Source organism: Ptychodera flava, chromosome 19, assembly GCF_041260155.1.
Source record: "Ptychodera flava strain L36383 chromosome 19, AS_Pfla_20210202, whole genome shotgun sequence".
Taxonomy (NCBI): domain Eukaryota; kingdom Metazoa; phylum Hemichordata; class Enteropneusta; family Ptychoderidae; genus Ptychodera; species Ptychodera flava.
Window position 1 is genome coordinate 26809557 of NC_091946.1, and position 9235 is coordinate 26818791.

General features: G+C 37.4%; 1 long non-coding RNA gene across 1 annotated transcript; it reads right to left on the reverse strand.

Annotated features, from left to right (window-relative positions):
• Positions 1 to 2862: 2862 nt before the first annotated feature.
• Positions 2863 to 7217, reverse strand: LOC139119102 (uncharacterized). Its single transcript, XR_011548849.1, has 3 exons — positions 6972 to 7217; positions 4672 to 4838; positions 2863 to 3527 (listed from the first exon to the last, which is right to left on the reverse strand). It is a non-coding gene; the product is annotated as an uncharacterized lncRNA (long non-coding RNA).
• Positions 7218 to 9235: the final 2018 nt, after the last annotated feature.

Sequence of the window (9235 nt, forward strand, 5' to 3'; positions counted from 1 at the left end):
GCACGCATGCGCATCTCACCTAACAGCAGTTTCCCCACACAATCTGTCATCACTGTATCTAATACAGACGGTAAACACATGTTTATGCGCTTTGATGACCCGCTGAACACCAGCTAAGAGTTATTATTATATAAAATCAAACACTTTAATGTTTGAAAACTAATCAGCGGCAGGAATCTTCTCGAAGTTTCGAATCTAGCCAAAATCACCAGATTTGTTATGTCTAAGTTTAATTAGTTTTTATTATGACTTTTAGTTTCTGTTTCTGAGTGTGTTTTCTTGTACTTTTTTCTATATTTTTTCGTCCAAACGTTGGCACGTTGGTCTTTTAAAATGTGTATTGTTTTATGTATTTTTTACTTTTTGCAGTTTACTGTCCTTTCTCGCTTCAAAAGGGATGATGGTGATGATGATGATGATGATGATGATGATTGATGATGATGATGGTGATGATAGTTTGATGTTGATGATGATGATAATGATGATGGTGATTAATCTGTGGGCAAGTATCATATTCCGTACAAAAAGAATTCTATTATTTCAATGTTTAGACATCTCGGTTTGCCGAAGTCGATATCGGAAACGGTTAGAGTCGAGTCATCCCTCAATATGCTGACCACGGTTACTCTAACCCCCTACCCCCACCCCACTCCCACTGAGTGCTGACATTGAAGTGTCCGTTAATAAAAGACCGGGTGTATTCATTATTTTAAAAAGGGTTGACAGTAAAACCCACGACAGATGACGATTCCGTCCTGGCCCAGTCCAAAACAACTTCAGTTTCAATTTTTTGAGTTGTCGTGTCCCTTCGATATGGAAAACAGATTGAAGGAACAATAGCTGGGGCACTGAATTCTAGTCAGATGGTAGAGAACCCGGCTGTCAACGATGACCTTGGACGGTACACACATGTTACATGCCGTGTTGACCAGCTGAACCCTCTAGGCTTTGTACCTTACTTTTGGAGAACAGCTGTGAAGACTGCAGTTTGCAGATCAGAATAGAACAGAACTACAGCAAATACACCAAAATTAGTTCTTTTTCGTTATATTTTGGTATAAATAAAACTCAGTCGAGAATCATTAGACGATGACAGTTTAATTAAGTGGTTTGTATTGTTTGTTGCATTGACTGACAATATCAAGAACTTTTCTTTGGTAATTTAGTTTATGAACACGCGTGATATACACGCGTGATGGTCGCATAATAGATACTTTGATTGGATAGGTACCTTTTGTTTTTAATTCATAACAATTGTGAGATCGATCACACTCTCTTAATTTATGTTCCAATTTACACCCGTACAGACAAGATGCGTTGTCAGCTCACCGGTGCGCCGGTGAGCAATTTGTCATACTTATAAAATGCACACAGCATTGTCTTTGAATGTAACAGCTGCACACTCGCGTACATGAAAAAAGGAACGGTTCAAATTTCCCCACCAATTATTTTGCTGCTGCCTGTTCCACTGGGATAAACAATGTGAACTTAATATGACCTCTCTCTGTTTCTCTCTCTCCTCTCTCTCTCTTACACACAAAAAATCCAAAACACAACAAAACAGAACAAAACAGAACAAAACCAGAAAAACCCAACTTATTTCCCTTGTAGTAAATTATTTTGAACCCCCCCCCCCCAAAAAAAAAAACCTCCTATTTTCCCTTCTGGTACCATATGTCATTCCTAGGATTTGACATATTTCAAAGTGTCATTGTAAGGCCCATATGGAGCAGAAATGTGTCTATTATAATTATAGTTGTTATTTTTACTGTTGAAATAGATCTAGGTCAGTGTTTATGATAGGGTGCCCATTTTCGTCAAATTTTCTGTTCTAGTTTCTTTCTTTTTTAGTTTTTGAACATTCCCATAAAATTTGCAATTCAGTGCAACACATCTAACAATGGGCATAACTTTGCTTTGCAATGTGAACGAGCTATGCACAAGACCGGCAATGGCGGATAAAGTGACAATACGTTGTTATGCCGCCAAAACTGCAAAATCTCTGACGTCGACAAATATAAGGAGATTCGTACAAAACAGTCTTGCTCTTAATGATGTAACTTACATGACAGTTATCGACTGAGATGTACATTTAGCTAACGTTACTTAAATCTTAGCACCAAGAATATAGGATAATAAATATTTGTCGATAGTCGTCAGACGGAATTTAGACGGAAGTATGTATGTATGTATGTATGTATGTATGTATGTATGTATGTATGTATGTATGTATGTATGTATGTATGTATGTATGTATGTATGTATGTGTGTGTGTGTGTATGTATGTATGTATGTATGTATGTATGTATGTATGTATGTATGTATGTATGTATGTATGTATGTATGTGTGTGTCTGTATGTATGCATGCAATGATAGGTGAAAATATAATTCTATTGACATCTTCACAAATAAGCAGGTCTGCCTTCCGTCAAACTGTCAACGATGTATTTGTATCGGTAAGGGTGTGATTGTTTATGTTTAACAGTTTGTTTCATACATTTTGTATTTTGCTTTTTATCGTCAGACCTGTCAGTGGGTACAGTATTAAACATTATATTACCATACCCTGCCCGTCGCATTTCGATTGGTCGAGCTCAACCACGTGACTGACCACAGATACACAGTAATGGTTTGTTTACTTGCCCGTGAATATGAATAATAAGATTAACAACTCAAAGTATCGTAACTTTACAGCTGAAACGTAAATCATAATCAATCACAAAATAATATGTAGCACTTATGGGCCGAGTTCAGATATTTTTTTCTGAAAACATCTCCGGATTTGCCAAATTTGTACAGCAGGGGGAAGGGTCAGCAAAGAATCAAGATGCTTTTGTTTGTTTTTGATTTGTATTTTATTTCATTTACGTCTCGAACATGACAAAAAACCAATGGCAATAGAAACCACGGGTCTTGTAAATTATAATAATTATGCCCTTTGGGAATAGAACAGAGGTGAGCTAGAAAAGGAAATGAAATACTACTGCCAGTGTAAACTTTGTATTTTTTCATATAGACTCGTGAGAAAACCAAGATATATGTAAATACATTTATATTTTCTTTCTCTTTCAAGCTCATTTCAAAAACGAAATCTTCGATAAAAGGTAAATGACATACTATATTGCTGTCAGCCTTTCAAAATGGTGAATCATATCATGTGTAGCAAAGAATGCTGGACTCTGCCCCCTAAACTAGTAACAAGTGCATCATGTCTACGTGCTAGTAGATTCAGTTTTATTACTTCTTCTTTAGTCCTGTAAAAGACTGAGCGAACGAGGCAGACGCTAAGATGTGACTCTTTTTCCAGGAAGGGACAGCGATGAAGCAGGTCTTGAAATGTGACTCCGGTCCTTTTCCTGGAAAAGACTGAATGACCGTGACGAGGCAGATTTTGAAATGTGACTTCCCTTTTCCTGGAAAAGACTGGGCGCTAGAACCTGCAGCGTCATCTTGTTATGGAATTATGTAATAGCTCCAATTCCGGACAACTCAGTCCATCTCGATAGTGATGAGAAAATGCAGGTTCCTATAGAGTAAAGATTTAAAGTATTCCGCATTACTTACATCAGTAAGAACCGACATAGATATTATCAAAAGTGATGACGTTTGATGATATCTGATTCAAGGTAACTATTCTCGTTATGTCACGTAACGTAATCTTTAATTAGATACAGATAATATTAGAGTTGTAAGTGTGATCTAATTGACAAGTTTGAAGCCCTTCTCTTCTACTATATTTTGAATTCGTTGACTCTGAGCAATATGCTTTCATCTTCAATCTCAAAATGGAGTATTCCCTGGAGGTCAAAGAACGCCATGACCCAAAATGCGGCGTCCAATCAGTAAATTTGTTGCCAGGTTACCTGTCATCAACAAGAATGCATTCAAAACAAAAAGAACAGTCCACATTTCAATCCATCAACTCTCCTGTTTACTTAACCTTACCGTAATTTTTTTATCTCCGATTTATGATGTTATTTATCGTTCAATTTGTGCACGATTTTTCGTCTAGCTATAGCTAGTAGCCCTGAGGCCAACAATTAGTTAATGCTTAAATCTTTGGCAAAGCCAAGGCAAATATCTAAAGTTCAAGCAGAACATCGTTTGTGACTGAAAAATGTGTTAAATGTTTGTTTGGTTGAAAAAAAAATGCCCAGAATGATTGAGAGGTAGAAAGATTTCAGTGAACTGCCGCTAGGGGCGCCCTTGTGCTCATATCCCAAGAATTGGCTGACTATAATGATGGAGGACAAGAGTTGATATATTCTCGACTTTATGAGTATTTGAATAAATGATAAACTGTTTGGGTGACAATCTATAATAATTCGGGCTGACCATTTCTTAGATAAAGTCGACAGAGACCCTGTAAACACGCGGTTCCCGCAAGCTAAGTACATTATTATCAACGAACACAAATGTTTTATTTGCAAAGGTCTGATTAATAGATGAAAAAACCCACGCATAATTAGACGATTGCAGGACAGTAATACCAATGAAACGATACATTAGTTCGAACAACCCATATGCTTCACTTCAAATCGCTCTAATTATGATTGAATTTCATATTATTAGTCGACTTTAACTCTCGAGAAGATACCATGCACACTAATACGCCACATATTTTGATTCAAAAATTGAAATATTACTGTCATTTTGTGGAAAATACTTACGGAAACGTTATACCCTTGTCTGTTGTACCGTTTCATCGCCTGAATTTGGAACAACGTCATGAGCATCCGCGTTTTCGCACGATTTACCGCCGCTGACGGTATCGACCGTCAAAGTTTCATTTGCTTTTTGACACCGACGGCGCTTTCTTTTTCTTTTTCCGTGGAGACTGAAAAAAAAACACAAAAACAAAACCATGACCATGTTATATTTGTGTGATTTTAATGTAATGTGGGCTCAGGTAAACTGAATCAGTTCAATTCTGGTCTACACTACGATATCAGCGCAGTGGTTGACGTGAACCCTGAAAAAAAAAATTGTCGTGACAATCCGTCATTTGAACAAAATCCCCTGAAAGCCTCACAAGCTGTAACTCTTAAACTTTGTTGACCTCAAAATGTCTCCCGATTCTCTCCTGGTTTTCTCTGAATTCTACCCTCTAAAGGGATATGGGCTTTTACTGCATTAGAAAACTATTCCTTTGTGAAACATTCGACAAGTAAATTCATACTGACATACTGCATACAGTATGCTAACACTGAACCGTCGGGATTCGATGCACAAAGCGAGGAAACATATAGGTCAAGAAAGAAGAGAACAAGAAAAAAAGGTTCGTACACAAAACAAGGTTCAATGGCAGTATTCTTTATTCTTTCTCATATTTAAATGGCCATGTGCCCCAGTGGTCCGACTTCTAACGTGTGAGAATACAAAAACTGCTGGCAATTTACATTGCGCACATATTACAGACGACACTCATTAAGTAGCACCATCCATACAATTACTTCACGTTTTGATGCATTTATGGCGGTTTGCTACCACTGATATATTACTCAGCCAGAATTATCTGCCCTGAATGTGTCAGCCAGCACCTTTTGCACTTTGCAACATAAATTTCTAAAAAAAATCGTTTTCTATAGATAGATTTATGTAACGTTAGCTGTATCTCAGTCGCAACCGCTGTGTAAATTATATCGCAAATTTAAACGAAAGACTTTGTTTTGTTTACGAATCCCTTTATATTTGTAACAGGTTTTGCAGTTTTGGCGCCATAACAATCAATGTATTTTCATTTTATCAGCCATTACCGGCTTTGTGTACAACATGTTGCGAAGGGAAGTTATGCTTACTAATGTAATGCAATAAATTGCAGATTTTATGGAAATATTCAAAAATAATGAAATTAAAAGAAAATAGAGCCGACAATATGACGAAAATAGGCATCCTATCGCAGATACTTTCTTGAAAGGGATCTTTCAATGACTTGCAGTTCAGCAAACCAAATAGCAACCTATGTAATAATGACACATGTCTACCCCATACGGACCTCTACAATGGCACAGTAATATTATGTCAAAAGCTGGGAATGGCATATGGTAACGGAAGGGCAAAGCAATTTTTAATTGGGGGAGTCAAACCAATTTCCGACATCTTTGCATTCGGAAAATGATATTCACGAGATGTTCGGTTTCGTTTGTTTGTTTGTTTGCTTTTTTGAGAGGTCATAATTGAGAGAGAGAGAGAGAGAGAGAGAGAGAGAGAGAGAGAGAGAGAGAGAGAGAGAGAGAGAGAGAGAGAGAGAGAGACTCATATTAAGTTCACATTGTTAGTTCCAGTGGAACAGGCGGCAGCAAAGTACTGGCGGTGTAATTTTGAACCGTTTATTGTTTTTTTATGTACTCGAGTGTGCGGCTGTCATACATCAAAGACAATGCTGCGTGTATTACCGTAAACATGTAAGCGTCATAAATTGATCGCCAGCACGGTGAGATGAGAGGGCATCTCGTCGGTCGTGTTAGGTATTTAACACAGTGACAGCATTTAGGGAAGAATTGTATGAAACTACCCATCGCAGGTGTATAGGTGAGTTTGTTTAAGTGATATATACTTGCCGCAACCGCATCAAACCTTCAGAAATTGGCATGTATCTATCGAAAGCTATTAATTTGAGCGAGTAAACCAAACGGGAGATGGCACGTTCCGACAAAATAAACTTGGAGATTTGCGTGTTGCATAATAGCGTACATAAACAGAGCAGGGGCGGACCAGATGACGCGCTGCCAGGGCAAAATTAATGCCAGACCTGTTAACATTATTCATCTTGGTGGAAATGTTGAATATGTACGCGTACTCATGATCCTTCACTTAAAGTTCTTTTTAAATGCTTTGAATGTTAAACTATAGCTTGAACATGACAATGATCATGGGTGTTTTATTAGCACAAAGCAAATGTAAATGATGTTATGCATTTTTGTGCTATCCATGCAATAACATAGTAACTGGCAAGGCGTACAGTACGTACCTGAAATGAACAAACAGGGCGTATATGCACATTTCCAATTTCTCTGCAAGAAGAAAGCCTTCAGTTGAAGCTATACGGATATCCCGCCGACATACGATAGAATGTACCGTGACGGCGGTACTAATGGTGCAGTGTCGTTTTCGGAGAACTAGGCAAGCAGAACCTTATTTTTTTTCCCGTTACAAACAACGACCCGTATCAGCATCGCGGATGTAACATATGCTGCGGGTACTTGGTTGGAAAACCGTGCGATGATGAATAGCGTATGTAAATAAAACCTGCGCATTTGCATAGTACTGATTTTGCGTTCTCGCAATCCTGGTAAAGAGATGGAATAGCCATGTATGGATAATTTGCAGCCATGCCTGCTGAATGGATGTAAAGGACAAGCGTTGACTTGCCAATGTCAACACCATTGACTTAATTTGTTGTATGTATCCCGTGAGTGAACTGTAATATCGCTATGAATTTCTCTCTTCCTATCATCAGTCGCGCCAGAAAATGAAAACCCTGTAGGTCGTAGCTCATGGAAACTTAAATTTGAGTCGTTTGCTTTGAAAACATCCATTCATTCATCTAAGATCCGCTCATCCGCTCATAGTGTTCTTTTCGTTCCATCTCGAGGACCATACAATTTGTCCTAACATGAACCTTCAAGTATTATTAGTTAAATTAAAACGAGGTTAAAACTAACACTGTGGCGTGCAACGGTTGACACAGATATACATGTTATTGTCCTGACTTGAGGTCACAAATACAACACGCGGGGGTGGTGCGGGAAGGCCTGAGTGGAAATTTGCAAAAAATCGCTTACTTTTTTCCCGCGAACCTGCTATTCTAATTTGGAGTAGCTTTCTTTCGTGTTCAAAATTATGATTATTATGTGTATTATAGACTACTTATGCGAAACTGATTCGGGCAAATTATGTCCGCTATAATGTTCCTTTTGTCTTGATAATTATTTGAGTGACTCCAAAATATGAATAATTGTAGAAACGTCTTCAAAGAATTACTTACTTTTTCACACTGAATCAAACAGCAACCTTTTAAACTACTTGTATGATCATCTCTGCCGATTACCTTGTATCGGAAAAACATTTTATGATCTTTTTTATCGATTTTAATTTGTATCCTTATATTTTTCTTATTCATTGCATACTTGTTATTGTATATTTGTTGTAAAGAGCTTTTGAATATTTTATTGCAGAAAAAGCACTGTAGGAAATTATTATGTATGTGGAATATCACACCGTCCCTCTTGTCTTCAGGTTCGCTGCCTTGGTTGATCGTTATTTTGTTTTTATCAGAACGGAATTCTCGAGCTCTTCACCACCCCCTAGAGTACTTAAATCACAGGTATCAGCCCTAGCGGCCTACTAAGCACGCAATCACTCACTCATCAACTGCTGCATGTTGCCGGTATTGTGTACCATGTACTGCTAAAATGAGAGCGCGCCCCGGAGACATATATTCCGCAGGACTCTCAAACTTTATAGTCCGTGGGCTGGAGACCCCTACCGTGCACCCCCAAATAATTCTACTACATGGGTAATATTTAAGATCTGCTGAATAAGAATAAAGATGTTAACATTGGATATTTTTGATTTTTGATTTGCACGTACCGCGAAGAATGGCGAAAAATGGATAGGGGTAGGGGTACTATATCCTCCCCTACATTGAGTAAACTAGCATGAAACAACATAAACCTTAGTCTCGTTTTTGGAAAGCTCAGACATTGTTCTTTATAAGAGACACCAACTTTAGCAAAATAGATTTGTGTACATAGAATAGGACAACTTTAAAATGATTTTTTTGACAATTTTGATTTTGTTTACCCCAAATACCATTGTGACGTACTTTTAATGACGCAGAATTTTGACAGCTTTTCGTGTTTTGATTATTTATTCCTACATATCAGAAAAAATTGATTTTAAGTCACCCAATTCTATGACGTCATATTAAAAAAAACCCCTACATTTTAGAAAGACCAGTATCTAAGCTTAATTTAATTTGCGTTAACACAGGGATAGCGGTTATTTTGAACTTCAAATATCAGTAATGTGTATGTTGAGTATTTTTTTGTCTAGTACCAAAATTGCCACGGTGTTCTTGATTTTGAAAGAGAATGCTTGACAGCTTTCTTTAGGGGAGATTGGACGAATGTTTTATTTTTTATTTTTTTGATAAAGATAAATTTATTTCAACATAGTCGCTTACAAAACAAATCTACAGAACTGTGAATGCATTAAAATTACAATGCAACT